Source organism: Athene cunicularia (assembly GCF_003259725.1).
Source record: "Athene cunicularia isolate RWA chromosome Z unlocalized genomic scaffold, athCun1 chrZ_part3, whole genome shotgun sequence".
Taxonomy (NCBI): Eukaryota; Metazoa; Chordata; class Aves; order Strigiformes; family Strigidae; genus Athene; species Athene cunicularia.
In genome coordinates, this window is record NW_020799144.1 from 15,826,028 (window position 1) to 15,841,720 (window position 15,693).

The 15,693-nt window shown below is 34.6% G+C and overlaps 1 protein-coding gene across 5 annotated transcripts in view; it reads right to left on the minus strand.

Annotated features, from left to right (window-relative positions):
• Positions 1-15,693, minus strand: part of KIAA0825 (KIAA0825 ortholog) — a 255,047-nt gene that overhangs the window by 98,954 nt on the left and 140,400 nt on the right. The window lies entirely within an intron of this gene.

A 15,693-nucleotide genomic window follows, 5' to 3' on the forward strand; every position in this document is an offset into this window, starting at 1 on the left:
AACATAAAAAAATTTGGAGTAGCAAGGGTGACCTCCAGTGTGCAATAAGTTTATGTCATTACATCGTATATCTAACAAAATACCTTCTTGGCCTACTATTAATTTTGATCATCCTACAAAACCAAGTATTTACTTTATTTCTCGTGCACAACACAGAAATTCAAAACATTGCCTTCTGCTTTGAACTGTGATTTTCAGATAACATTTTGAGCTTGTCTGTATTATAGTGAAGACTATAAAAAATAACTGGCTAAAGAGAAAAATCAGAAAACTTGACTCTTGCTCCTGTCCAAATGCAGATGATCACAGACTGGATTTATCTTCTAGAATAGGAATAATTGAAGTTAATAAATGTATTACAGAAACCTTTGTATTTTTAAGAATACAAGAGCATTACAGATGAATAGTGCAACTACTGAGAACAAAATGCCTCAGCTCACAGTTCGACTGACATGAATTTCACTGCAAACCTGTACAAATTTGAGAATATTCAGGAATTCAAAGGAGCCAAAACTGTGATGAGAACTTATGCAAAAGATACACACGTGTATCTTAGTAAGACAACCATTTGGTACAGTATGTAACAAACTCCACAAAAACCTACGCTGAGCATCATCTACTCAAGAAAAAAATATTCCAAAATGTAAATTCATTGTATCGATGAGTTGTATCAGATGGATGTCTTTGAATGAAACCTTAAGTCAATGGGCTGTCTTTAAATGAAAACCTAACAGACGTCATCATAATGAAATCAAAACTATGAACATTATTTTCACATTCCTTTTTATTTCCATCATCAGTACACAACTTACCTTTTGATGATTAATTTTGAAATAGTTTTTTTTCTGATAAACTAGGGAGCATTTTTTAGCTAACTGCAAGCACACAAAAGATCTAATTATGGGTGCCTAGTGGTGCTACTGTCTGTCAACGTAAGTGTCATTCAGGGTCTGTCAGTGTTCCCATTATACATCCCTACTTTCAGAGGGTTATAATGTGAATGTTAAAATTTGCTTCAGGCTGATTCCTGGCATATTGTGCAAGGTATCAGGCTAGAACTGTTGGTTGTTGGTTTTTGTTTTTTTTTTTTTTTCTTTTCTTTTTAAAATATTTTTTTTTTAATTATCAAGTTTAGACACTTTAACCCATACCTACAGAAAAGGAAAGAGCTAGCAGGAGCATATGCTTTTCCAAATGACAGTAATATAAAAGCAGCTTATTGTTTTAGAAACTTGAATGCTGCATACTGATTATCCAAACGTAGAAGAAAGACCACCATTGCAGCATTTAAGTCAAATCATTTCATTTGCCTTCCTTATTCAACTAATCACACTAGAGACAAAGGACCCCAATTTCATGATTAAGGGTAGAGGGAGTTGGCCTTATGGTTTCATTGATCAGCAGATTATGTATTTGTACATAGTCTTGGAAATGCTCTACTCTCTAATTCTTCCTTTGGACTTCTTGCACACTCTCATTAAAGTTTCTTTACACATCACCAGGAGTATGTAAATACCATATACCATTACACTGGAAACCCTACGCTTTACGACATTTATAAAGTGGATTACCATAAAGTCACAAACTTTGACTTTCTCTACAGTAGAAAGCAGCGTGTCATAAACTCAAGGCGTCAGTAACAGCACGGAAACTGTCACACACTAACACCAAATATCCACAATATCTGCAGTGCATACCAGATGCGAGATGTCTGGAGCACGCAGCAAACTGGTCACGCAAAGAGCCGGTGCAGGTTGGCTGGTGCTCTGCAAAACCCTCCTTGAGTTTGTTGCACATGAACTCGTAGAAAAGACTTTTGATCTCAGTAAAAGGAACGTTGATTCAGTACGTTGTATCGGGATTAGGAAAGATTTAAATGACAGCACATGAACAGACCTTTTTTTTTTTTTCTTTCCAAGACGGACAGATCTATTAGCATGTTCAGTATGAAACTATAAATTCATAGTTTTAATTTTCATTAAAAGTAATGCTTTTCTGAGCCCAATTAGAGCAAAAAGATATTAAAATAACTAAATATATCTCTAAAGGAGTATAGTTCTCTTGCATATATCTTATCATAATACCTATTTATAACAAGGACCATCATGTCTCTGAGGCAAGAAACCTGTTTTTTTTCTTTCGCAAAACTCGGATTTGAACTTGATGAAGGCTTCAGTATTCCTGTATGTTCCCATAAACAAAATAATCAACAAAACGCAAGTATCTGATTTACACTTTGGTTTTGACACCTAAATGTTATTTATTTATTTGGTAACGAGGGTAGAGAGTGTAAGAAAACACACTTTTCTAGTGTCTTTACAAGCTAGATGCTTGGCCTACAAAGTGCTTGACACCACAAAAATGCCATAAACCAAATGCTCAGGAAATAATATTCTATTATGAACTTAGATACTGGTTACTTTATTTTAATTTTACCAGTTTCTGTAGTGTAATAGTGGACATACATCTACACACGTTCACAACATGAAACAAAAAAAATCCCTGAATTCGGGATGTCACGGGTCTCAGCTAAAATCAAGGCCCGGGTCAATTCATTATGAGTTATCTCAGAGTAGTTCTTATTAGAGAGTTTTCATTTAATAGCAAACCGCAAATTTTTTTCTGTATTATAATGAGCACGTGCAAAAATAAAAGAAAATCAAAGGGTTGCTCAAAAAAAAGTAGCTGTAGTAGTAGGAAAAGATGTCCTAGCAACAAGTTTACACTATTGCATTAAACTTAATCATATGATGGAGTCATGTGCACCAGTATGAAAATACCTGTATCAGTTTTAGTGAACCCGTTTTTCAGAGGAGAAACGCTTCTTGATTTTTTTTTTTTTCCCTGAAGTTAGTTTACTTCAGGAAACCATCGACTTTAACGCAGGGTTTTAGCAATTTGCAGGTTGTTTTTTGGTTTTGTGTTTGGTGTTGTTTTTTGGTTTTTTTTAAGTGAAAGCCTTCCCCCCGCCCTCTCTCTGTGTATCAGGAGACCATTTTAATTCACTCACCAAGAAATTCTCAGAGGGGCTGGTGTATGTGGTAACATAGGAGCCAATATCGCAGCTATCAGTTTTCATACAGCCTGGCTGGACCTTTACATTACCGCTGCCCCACATTTATTGTTCTTTCATTGCAGCTGTCAGCATCGCCTGACAGCGCATTATGGCGTACATGGCTACGAAGTCAGTATCAATCAGGCCATGATCATGCAGATAAAAGTGGAAGACTATTGATAATAGGCCTTAAATCAGATCATCATGGCTTAAGTATAAGGTTCTTAAAAGCTAGTAGCCTTGCGGGACTTCCCGCTGACTTCCATCTGCTATAAAACAAACTTAGGTAACACCTACAAACTTTATAGGACTGTGTAAATAACAGCGCCAAAAATAAGTTTAAAAAAGAAAAGCCCTACCAGCCCCGCAAGTCACGGTGAGAATTAGCAGAGATTTTCGCTAACTGCCTCCTAAGTTATGAACGGCAGAAAAAGTACACAATACCTGCCATTACACTAATGCTCTTTTTTTTTTCCCCCCACTGGTAACAGCAGTTTTGTTGTGCTTTGAAACTCCCTCACTTCAAAAGCACTTCAACTTGATATGGCCATTTAACAAGGAAAAACGGGAGAACGCGCGCGGTTTAGTGGCATTCTTCACCAAACTGAAAGCACCGTGTTAAAAACAAAAGGATCTAATTTGTCCTAGACATAAATAATAAAACAAAACAAGAGTCGCATGCAAATTTAGTAACATAAAATTTTAGGTGATAAACAGAATGGAGCCTGGCTTCTTGTTTAGTATTCCTTAGTTATCACCATAATTGCTGCATGTCTGTCATCACTAGGAAAAGAAAAAAGTGTCTCTCTCAGCTGCTCCCCTGCTTGTTTTGTTCACTGTATTCTTGTAAAGTGGGAGAAAATAAGTGTCATTTAATGAATAGTGCTATTCTTTGTCTGACAGCTTCATATCTGTTAGGTGTAGGAGGCCTAGTACTTTCCTTTTCTGATAATGTTTTTGACAGTGTGCTAAATTCCTCCCCCAAAAGGCCGGCGTATATATTCTGCTAAAAGAGGCTTCATCTATCCTGAATGGATGCCCTCTTTTAACCCCCTTCAGCTTCTGTTCTTACATTAATTGAGCTGATCAGATTGAGCATATGAATTTGTCTTTGATGTATTCGTATGTTTAGTTGACGCTGCTCGCGCTCCCATTGGCAGCGGGCAGAGCTCTCAGACAAATAGGGCTGTTGCCATAGTAACAAGCGATAGCTAGGGATCTCTTGAAAAATATTTTTATTTCAAAATTCAAACTGGAAAATTCTCACTGGGTATGGTTCTCGGTTCTAAACGTGTCATATCTAATGATGAATGCAATTAGGAATCCCACCAGTGTTTTAAATAATAAATTAGGCTAATTTTCTAGGCCTGGCATGATGACATACAAATACTAAAAAGGAATCTCTCTTTTTTTTATCCATGACAAAAGACTTATTAATGACTTTTGTTCTTAGGATTTCAAAATTAATTGAATGGTGGAATAGTGATAGAGCTGCCTATGTGCTGAAGATGAGAAGCCTAGAGGTAAACTTTTTTTTTTTTTTTTTTTTTTAAAGTACTTCAAGCTGCTCCGATATTTGGTTATTCCATGTAAAAGCAGGTGAAGAAATCATTCTACAAATGCTATAGCAGTTGGTAAATCTCAAAGGATGAAAAATGCCCATAGCCATTTTTAATTACTGAGCATGAAAAAAGGAGAGATGTTGAACATAAGTTTTGTAGGCCCTTACAATCTGAGAATGCCAGGATTTTAGCTCTTACTGAAATCTCATTTGAAATACAAGGAAACAATAAAAATACCTATCAGTTTAAAAAAAAAAAAAAAACACAAAGAAGAAAAGAAAAAAAGAAAGAAAGAAGAGAAAAAAAACCTACCCAGCTTCTGATGATTAGGCTATGATGGTTTGTAATTAAAATACGTATTTTGTATCAATCTGTCTACTATTATTTTCCCTGGAAATTAGCTTCCTGACTTTGGCTTTTAAGATACTGCCTGTCAATGTGCAGTAATAGAGTTTCAGAGTTCTGCTTCAACATATAATTATACTACATTGAAATCCATTGATATTATCATCTTTTATGCTACTTCCAATTAGACTTGTTCCATCTTGAGGGGTCAATCCTTTATATCTCAGCATTCAGGAAAATTTAGTTAAATGTTAAAATTTGACAATTCCCTGAGAAATGAGGTTATGTTTTAAGTACTTCACTCGAAATCTGCAGTATATCTGCAGTTGTCGTAAGAGGAAGATAGTTTTAAGAAGTCTCAGGGTCATAGTCACACAGAGCAAGTCACAATGTGGTGAAAAAAACTTAAAAAAACCTTTTGCATTATATTAATCCTGTGAGTCTTAGTATGGATTTACATTCTCAAGATGCTCCTCATTGGGAAGAGAAAGCAAGCAAAAAAAAAGTACTTCCTATGTTTTCTGAATTGTCACTCTTCCCTCCTCTATTTATGTTACACATAAGGAATTTTATACATTTTAAAAGTGTGCTACAGTTTCAAAGTAAATTTTTAACAATACTTCAAATGTTAAAAGAAAACTAAACCACCCCGCCCCACGACAATTCAATAATACTTTGTCACCCGAGAAGAAATCACGGCCTAACTGAAATTTTGTCACTGTCTTCATTAGACTTGTACTTTCAGTCTGGGAATGTCTCCTATTAAATCAAGGGAAAACAAAGTCCCCGGCCACTGTGAAAGTCCATTTCAGAGCGCAGCATTCTGCTTTACTGGTTTGTTGTCTTCTAATGATGAGATTACAAAATTAGGCTCTGGATTTGCTTCAGATAATGCATTTTCAGTTCTTAAGACAGATTCCCAACCCAGCTATTTTTTATTTTATTGCCTTAAAAAGAGACGTAAATGACGTTATAAATCACTTTGTTTCAATTTAATAAAGCGGTGCTTGTTTTATAAATTTCTAGAATTATACTTTTGATCATGGTCAATTTAATCTTTTTTACTTCCACACATAGAGGTACCCAGTCTGTTGATATTTTCAATAATATAGGGGTTGCTTTATCTCAGCAAAAAAAATCCTTTGCACAACATCAGGCAGCGAGAGGCAACAGCTGACGTGGCTATCTTTCCAATCATCACTTATCTGAGGGAACCCAGTAGGACAACTAATTTCTGGTCAATGTAAACATTAATAACAGTTAACAACGTGGAAGAGAAAACTTAATTTATTTTATCTTCATTAGTAGCGTTCATCAAATTTCAGGGCACAGCCACCTGACTGGATAACGAACGGAGCCATCACTAGGCTGGAGGCAGCCCTGATGTTGACCGGAGGGATGTGCAGACTTGTGTGTCACCGGACTGGGGCACACGTCCCACCAGGTATCACACAGGGGTCCGCATCCCCTCAAGCTTTGTTATAAACCATCACAGTCCTTAACCATCTAATTCTGAAACCAGGTAAATCTGTTTTGTCACGGTATAAAATCCAACAGTAACATGATTAGCACATGAGACTGATCTGAAAAGGAACATGAAGCCGTAATTTATTTCATGAATATAGAACTGTGTATGTATTTTGTAAGTCTGAATCACATACTCCTCCTTTACAAGAAAATGAATCTCTCAGTAGGGGAAGAAATACCTTACGGCAGTCAAAAGAACTGTTCAAAAATACATTATGCTAACTATTAACAGCAATAGTTCATTATACTTGAAAGGTATTTCAAATAGGAAGGAAAATTGGGGAATGATCCTGTATCAATGAAATCAATGTGCAACCTGCAAAAAAAAACCATGTGGGGGTTTAAGTAATTAAGGCTATTCATAAACCCAAAGTATTTGTTTTAATTTAGCAGACATAAAAAATACTTAAATCATAGTAAAAGTCAAAATAAAACCAGTGTGTATACAACACAGGATTGGGTGCTTTGAAAAAAAAAAAACCTAAGGCACTGGATAGATGGGAGAAATTTAGATTTATAGATAGTAAAAGACTATAAGACATGTGGTGATGATTCTGTTTTCTGGACTTAATTTCTCTAATTCTGTATTGGTGTTTAAATCGGTTCCATCTTGAACTTTCCATAACTATTAAAAATAGTAGAAGGTATTACTGTAATAGGAACTGTGAACTATTCATCGTGAAATACAACTACATAATTAAGATAAAAGCACTGCAATTTACTTCTTTCCAAAATGATTTTTGTGAAGATTAGAATGTGTTTTAAAAGTTGCTATAACTCGTGCCTTAAGCACGACCTTGCACTAAGACTACACAGCCTACCCTATTTTCAGAAAAATCATCTAATCCAAAGATTAATGGATTTACTGAGACCGACTCTGGACAAGAGCTGGGGTGATGATCTTTTTACAATGGAATAAAAGATCTATTCAGTATTAAAATGAATCCCAATCAATATTCAGTACTATAATCGAAACAAATGGAAAGAATTTAGTTTTACAAAGAGTAATCAGTGGAGAACTTAAATCCATAACTGAATTAATTTCACCTAAACAACCTTTCACAATTCACCGAGTTAGGAGAGAAATTAAACGACGCTGAGTGCAGATTGCTGACAACAGAGCCCTGTTCAAGGCCCTTTTAAACAGGACCGGTTTTAAAAAGTGAAAATAAAAGTTCGCTGGATAAGGCAAGAGGATTGTGTAAGGCTGAAGTTATTCCAACCAGACCCTACTGATGCATAGTGAAAAATCAATAAATTAATTAATTATTTCTTTGATGTCATATTAAAAGGATTCTGGGCTGCAATATTTATTAGAAGGCCACGGAAGTACAGGAGATACCAACCGTAGGCGACGAGCCTGTTAACCGCTAACCTGGGTAGAATAGCAGTGCGTTTTTCAGGACACATTTACATTGAGTTATAGTGTTTCAAAACAGGAAAAAAAAGCCTCAGAAGTGCATTCCAAGTCTGCTTAACCCACATTTGAACTTGGATGTTGCTGCTCATTCCTAGAATAGTTAAAAGTATGCTGAAATGATGAGACAGAAGGGATGTACATCACAGAAAATTCTTGGAATTAAAAATATATTTCATTGTATGGTGTTTTCAGTTCAGTGCAGTTATACCTTCCTACAGCTCATCTAAAACTTACTTCACCTTTTCACCACAACCTTCCTAATTTTCTTAGGGTAAAAAATTGATGCGAGCCAGTCAGTTAGCTCCAAATATTTCCGTTAAACCCTGAAATAGGGTTGAGATCCCCAATTCAGCAACACATTTTTTCCATGTGATTAAATGCACTAAAGTTACATGCCTGAACTTTAATACAGAAAATATATTAACTTGGTATCAACGTAATTAAATACATGTTTTAGGTTAACCATCTGCTTAACAGCTTTTTGGAACCGTTGTCTTACTCAAGCCCTCAGCACAGGGGTAACTAAGTTTTTCCTTACTGTTTCTTAAACTTTTATCCATTTTATTATGTGAACTCATATAAATTGCAATGTAACGTTTTAAAATCTTAGTCCATAAATAGGTCAAGAACCACAGAATATTTTTAAAATACACTATATAACAAATATATGTTTTTATCTTTACATCAAACATTTACTTCCTTGAAAGTATTTAAAGCCAATGGGAATTTTCATTCTGGTAGACGATGCAACAACCTCTGTAGTGTATAGGCACACTTTGCACTCCAGCTGTAGCAGTAAAATTACTGAAACTGTAATTCTCTTAATATTTAAATAATATATTAAAATTTAATTTTCAGCACCTGGAAGAATCTGTTTGTGTGCCAGCAAATGAGGTAGTTGGGCCTGGAGCTCCTATACATATGGGACTCAAAAACAACCTATCACAAATAATTACTAAGCTAGAGCAGCTGTACTCACCACACTAGTCATTTAAAAATCAGGTCAAAGTTGCCTCAATTCTTTTTCCATTTTGAAGGATTTCTGCAAATCAATTCTATAGCCTTCGTCTTTCTGCTTCTTTAACACGTTAAAATTATTTTTATTGCTAATTATTATAAGGGAAGGATCAGGTAGTTTTAGCTTTCCTGATATTCCAGACATTAAATAGATGTGGGGTTTATGGGAGATTGTAAAAACGTGCCATATTTGTTTTCCAGTACATCTTTCAAAATTTTAATAGGGCAACGAGCAAATACTGTGATATGAAAATGCATTTGCTAATATAGCACATACGTGCCATAGTGGTGCTATAGCACAATTCACCACACACACACACACAGAGAAACTCTATATACGCATCTTTTTTAAAAACAAAATATGTCATCTGGCTCACAAGAAAAAAAAAAAGAAAAAAAAAGTATTGTAGGCTTTCATTTATTTTTATGTTGGCAGTTTTCATGTGGAAAGTAAGTATTTCTTTTAAAAGCATTTTCCAAATTATGTGCTTTCAGACAGACTTTGTTTTCAAGCGATTTCAGGAAGTTGCTTTCTAGCAACCACAACCAACTTCATGATCATTTGTGAAGAAAAGGCCTATATGCCACCTTTTTTTTTATTCCTCGTACCTTTTTCAGAATTTATTTAGAATAATATAATCTGAGATCACATTTTTTTCACCACTTGCACAGAATTTATAATGTTTGCACCGGATCCGAAAATTTTTAAAAGTTCAGAAAGATTCAGCCGAAAGTCTTTCTATTCGTAACTTTAAAATATTCTAACCTGCGTTCCTATACATAAAAATAAAAAGACCCATAATGAAAACCATATATTTTATAATGACATACATAGAAATAAAACACATTAAACTTCAGGGGGAGAGAACCAAGCATTTATACACTATTACCTTCAATCACTTGAATGCAAGTCATTCATACCACCACTATTGCTAACAAGGCATCCAATTTACTAAACAATGAATATTGAAATTACGTTTAAAAGGTACAAATGACTGTCCAAAGAATGACACTGAAAAATATTAAGTAACAGCTCTACCTCAAGATAAGCCTCACAATTAAAGAGTTTTAATGAAGAGAGCCTTCAAAGGCTAAATCAGGAGGCATTGATTAGATTGCCTCTAACTTTGTGTTTTGACACCTTCGTCTTTCATGGCATTATATTGTCTCTGTGCATCTTACAAAGGAAGCATTTTACTAAGCCCACACATGAACAGGAGACAGCAGTGCTTATAAAAGAGACTGTCAAGGGTGTGAGCCAAAATGGGTCTCATTTGGATTTCAAGTGAAGAAAACTCCTAATGCATTTCATTACAATGTATGTGAACCTCTGAAAAGAACGATGGATTGGGATTCTCATCCCTATTAATTTATTGAAATGGATTCAGTTTTTTTCTTGTATATCAAGAGGGACCATGTGTTTCAAGCAAGGTAACAATATTATAGCACCAAATAACCAAATATGCTATGATGCAGTACACCCTTCTGCGAGATAAAGAGGATGCAATTTTCTTGATAATTGGGATATGAGTTCAGAAATAAATCCTACAATAGCTCGGCAACAAATAAATATTCTTTGTTACTATCAGTTTTAAAGATACGATCAGGAGGCTATGCAACATAGGGATGGATTCAGTCTTTGTTACCACAGCAGGTTTTTGCCATTTGAAATCCCGGGCCCCCCCAACCCCCCCACCCCTCGCCACACTGTCATTCAAGTATTGACTTTTTATTTCATTGAGGAATTGCGTGTATGATGTAATTAGGATAACACCTATATAAGTCATATTTTATTAAAAGATAGCAGAACAGGATGGAGAAAAGTAAAAACATTTCAAAAAATTGTAATACATTCCAGATCAACTTAGCTCTAGAAAGATGCCATAGCTACCGTATCACCAATTATCTTATTCACAGTAAAAAAAGTTTATATAAATACTTGTCTTTTCTCCTCTTCAACTTTGGTAATAAAACCTATAATCTGTTATTCAAAAAACTGTAAATCCTGATTTAGCACAGAGAACAGGATACAAATTCCTTATCTATGCTAAATAATTTTACTAATATAACAGTATTAAAAATAAGACATATGTTCTCATTGTTTTTAACACCATTAACCTTTAGAAATGATTGATTGTGCTACACCAATAACATTCAGTGAGTTCAAAGCTCATCTATTTTTTATGGAAATCTTACAACCTGCTAGTTAAATTAAAGGTTAAATATACATAAAGTCTTAGAACAAAACACAAAGTATTCCATATGTATGTGGCTCATAAGCAGAGTACACAAACACACACATATATAAATCTCTCTCTGTTTAAAAACCCACGACCAAAAAAATAAAAAAATAAAAAAAAATACAACCCTCAATCATCACGCAAAGACTTCGAAGCTAGAGTGAAAGGATCTGATATCTACGGAATATTACGCAACTATTTCTGTTAAGTTAGGAACTGCCTGTTAAGAACTCTGCTGACATCACGATTTAAAAAAAAAAAAAAAAAAGACAAATTTCATCAAAACCATAATCAGAGGTAAAGATGTGCTTGCTTCCACACGCCAATTCTCAACAAGCATTTTACTTGAAGTCAGAGAAAGTCCAGGGCCTATTTAACTCGCTTAATAACAATTACGCAAATACATATCTGCATAACTCCATCACTAATCTATTTTTTTATGTATAACATGAGGAAGCAGAAACGTATGTTTAGCATGCATGTATGCATTCAGTATAAACTCAACTAACATTTCGAACATCTTCCATGTTTGAATAAACATAATTTATATATTTACGTTGTGTGTTTATGTGGCGTATATACATACACCCGAGCAACAGAGAAATTAGCAAGAATCACACAAAACAAATCCAATTCCAGTCTCCGCAATAAAGATTGCACATTTCCACGTACAACACAAACACATACGGACACACATTTATTTTATTTTTAAAGAATAATCATAATTGAATTAGAATGATGCATGTTCCATATTTTATCTTGACAGCTTCTGTATACTCAGGCAGAGCCCATTAAACGCCAGCGTACAGCAGGTTACTTGTTGAATAATGTATTTCAAGTACTTAAAATTACTAGGGATTTGACTAAGATCTGCACATGAATACATATTTTGGACTTAATTTTCTGCACTGGCATTTCTTCAGCTGAATATACTTTAAATTCTACAATGAACTCAGTTAATATTAGGCTTTTCCAGGACATAACAAAGGTAATAACACTATCTTTACAATATAAACTTTATGACATTATGAATAAAACTGACAAGTGTAAAATTTGATCCATAAACTAAGTGATATACTTATGTTAATTTACCTTTTAAAAGATATTATGTGTTGCTCAGTTTTTTTGACAGGGCTTCCATTCATACTGAAGACATGTTGAAAAACACTATATTTTCTCTCAATAAGGAAAATCACTTTATCCACTATCATTCTCATTCTGTCTCAATAAAAAATCAATCATCAAATACTTGTTTCCAAGTTCTACTTGTTAAACTGCCAATTTATGCATACTGTTCAACTCAGCTCAAATTCTTTCAAGACTACTTGTTATTCTTTTTAATTTTTTTTATAGCATTCAACTTTTAAAAGAACAAGGAGAAAATAAAACTATATACATATAATAATTTTACATTTAGAAGTTTGTGATCTAATGATGCTCAGAACCTTCATTTTTATAAGGAAAAAAAAAAAAAAACAACCCTAAATCTTTTGTGTGGTTTTCAAAGTAATAAAGGTCTGATTGATCCCACTGACTAAGGCAATTGCATCGGTTGTCTAAATGGTAGTAACGTCAATGTCAGATATGTGGTTATCTTTTCATCTTGGCCTATTCTCAAATGTAAAAATCAAATGTTTGAAGGACATTTCACTGACCTGTTATGGCCTCTGCAACTCTCAAACACAATACTACTATTCCTCATATAAGTGCCACATTTTGGATAAAAAAACACTTCATCAACGATGCCTTTGCGACATCTGGCGGTCCTTATTATACATAAACTTCAGGTTTGCTTCTTTGTTGGGTGCTTTCAGTTGCTGTTGGGCACTTTTCGCATATTATTTTTATTCCGTTTATTTATTTATTTGCAGACCTACCAGTATGTAAAACTTTAGTCCAAAAGGCTTTGATACCCCCTAGCGGGGGGACAAAAGCAATCTAGTCTGCAAAAACACAACGAGGTCTACCATGAATCCATATGGAGCAAAAGGTCACAAATCTTGAGATGCAGTGACATCATGACAATAAGACACTTTTGAGACAGAAGCTGGCTCATTTTGAATATAAAAAGGACGCTGATCAAATTCTCCCACGCATTTAAAACTATAGAGAAAAATAAGCATGCAAAGACCTCAATATAGATGCTTAACAGAGGAGAGTTAAAGCATACCTTTAGTTTTCACAATTATAAGATGCCACTGAGAACTTGACAAGTCTGCTTCAGAAGATATAAAAGCTTTATTTTTATGTTATTATCGGATGCTGAGAAAATGCCATTAAAGAAAAACGCTTGGTTCACAGGGTGCGCACTCCCTATAATAGCCCAGCTCTTTTAAAATTAGTTCAGTCATACCAAAGCTTGTTCTATATGTTTCAGTCTTATTATTTATCATTTCAATAAACCATGAGAAAAGTATTTTAAGCAACGGAAAAATTATCTTCCTTTCTTCATCCGTTTTCCTAAGCCATTTCAATGCAGCAGGAAAAATTCATTCTAATTTCTTTATTACGTTAACCACAGGAATATTTGACACCAACTTTGTGAAACCATGACTTTGACAATTCTTAGCCCCGTGGGAGGAACTAGTATGTTGTTTAAACTCTATTTTTCACTTGTTCTAGCAATTAGCATTCCAAAACAATAGATGATACAATAACCAAAAGATTTAATGTATATTACTAAACGTTTGGGGGAAAAACAAAACAAAACAAAACAAAACAAACAGTCAACAGAATATTTTCTTCAGATTAAAATAAAGCACTTCAAAATATATTCCTTGAGATATTGAACATCACTCCTTTAAATTCCGTTTTGCTGCCTCACATTAAATATTTGCTTAAACACTTTATTGTTCTGAAACTAGTAACACCGTGTTGTACGGATAGGTTTGTCCTCATAGGCACAGACATGTAGCATGTGTTACTGACATTCAAGAATAATTTCTAATAAGTCATAACTGAATCAAATGGGGAAAAAAAAATACTCTCTCAAAACTACTCCAGGGATTGACTAGATTTAATGGACAGCCTAATGGTATAGTTCACTGTTGCCTTATTTTACGGAACAAAAGAGTACTGCACCCTCAGAATACCTCGTAGGCCCCCATAAAAGCTTTTATCATTCAGCTTTTAATTAAAATTTCTATAGCCTGTGTTTTCAGTGTACTTATATGTAGAAGATACAGACCACGTACTGTGGGGCACACAAACAGTTTTTTGCAGACCACAGATGCGCAACCACAGGACAAATAGATGGCCAAACGCTGCTAATTCCAAGTAGGCGCTTTCTCAAGCCCCAGAACTGAAAACATGCAATCTGGTCTAACATGTTGAATTCCAGTTATTGTACTGAATTCACAGAGACAACTCATTAGATTAAGGATATGAACAAGCTATTTCAGGATTATGTTTTAGTATGGAATAAAAAGATTAATCACTCATTAATCCCCATGTAGGAAAATTCTGCATGTGACAGCAAAGATAGATTAAAATGAGAACACTAAATCTGACAAAGTTAAGAAAACATGGTAGAAAATGTCATGAAAAGGCCATCTTGAAATGAAAGAGCTCTCTCCTAATCACTGTAAATGAGACTGTTAACACGAAAAGAAGAAAAATACATTTGGGACTGGTAAGAGCTGTAGAGTCAGCAATGTAAAATTCAGGATTAATATAAAAACAGAACTGAAAAACAAAGCAGCCATCTCCACATATTCAAACTTCTACAGATACGCAGAGAAGAGAAAGGGAGACACTCCACCTCTCTCCCTCCCCCGGTACAAAAGGTACTACAGATCCGTAACAGGACGGTTGATATTTTTGAGATGGAATGGTGATTTATAAACTCCATAGAATAGACTGATTACGTTGAAAGCATGAGCATACGGTAATAAATCTAACAAATTTCACAAATGGAAAACCACTCTAGTAAAAACCGTATGGACAGACCTCTAGTCTACACGTATGTTTCCAGAGCTATCATATCAAATCCAGATTTACCAAGAAGGATACTGATTACCCAAATGAATGAGCCCAAGAAGACAAAGTCAATGAGAACGCTAGTTCAAATTATTTTAGGCTGTTTTATATGAAACGGTCAAATAATGTAGTGGCAAATAGTGTGGAAATAAAATTTCAACACTGTCATGGATTATTTTGTGGAAGAACTGGTTGCACAGCAAATAAAAGGAAAAATTGTTGATATAATCTAATTAAAAGCTGGAATTAAAGCACCTGAGAACTAAGCAATGGGGACTGTAATATAATGCAATTCTATATTCTGCAGGAGGACAAAACTACATCACTCTTAATTTCAGGAGATGATGTGTATTAGGTACCATCAAAAGACTGAAGGTCAGAAGACCTTAAACTGGAAACCTTAAAACACAGCAATTTATCAAGGCCAGAGGGAACACGCAGGAGTTTCTGAGAATCGTAAGAACAAAATAATTCCTAGAGGTATAGAGAGTAATAAGATTGATTTCTTTTTAAATAAGAAATGTTCCGTTTTTTCTTTAAACAGGGCTG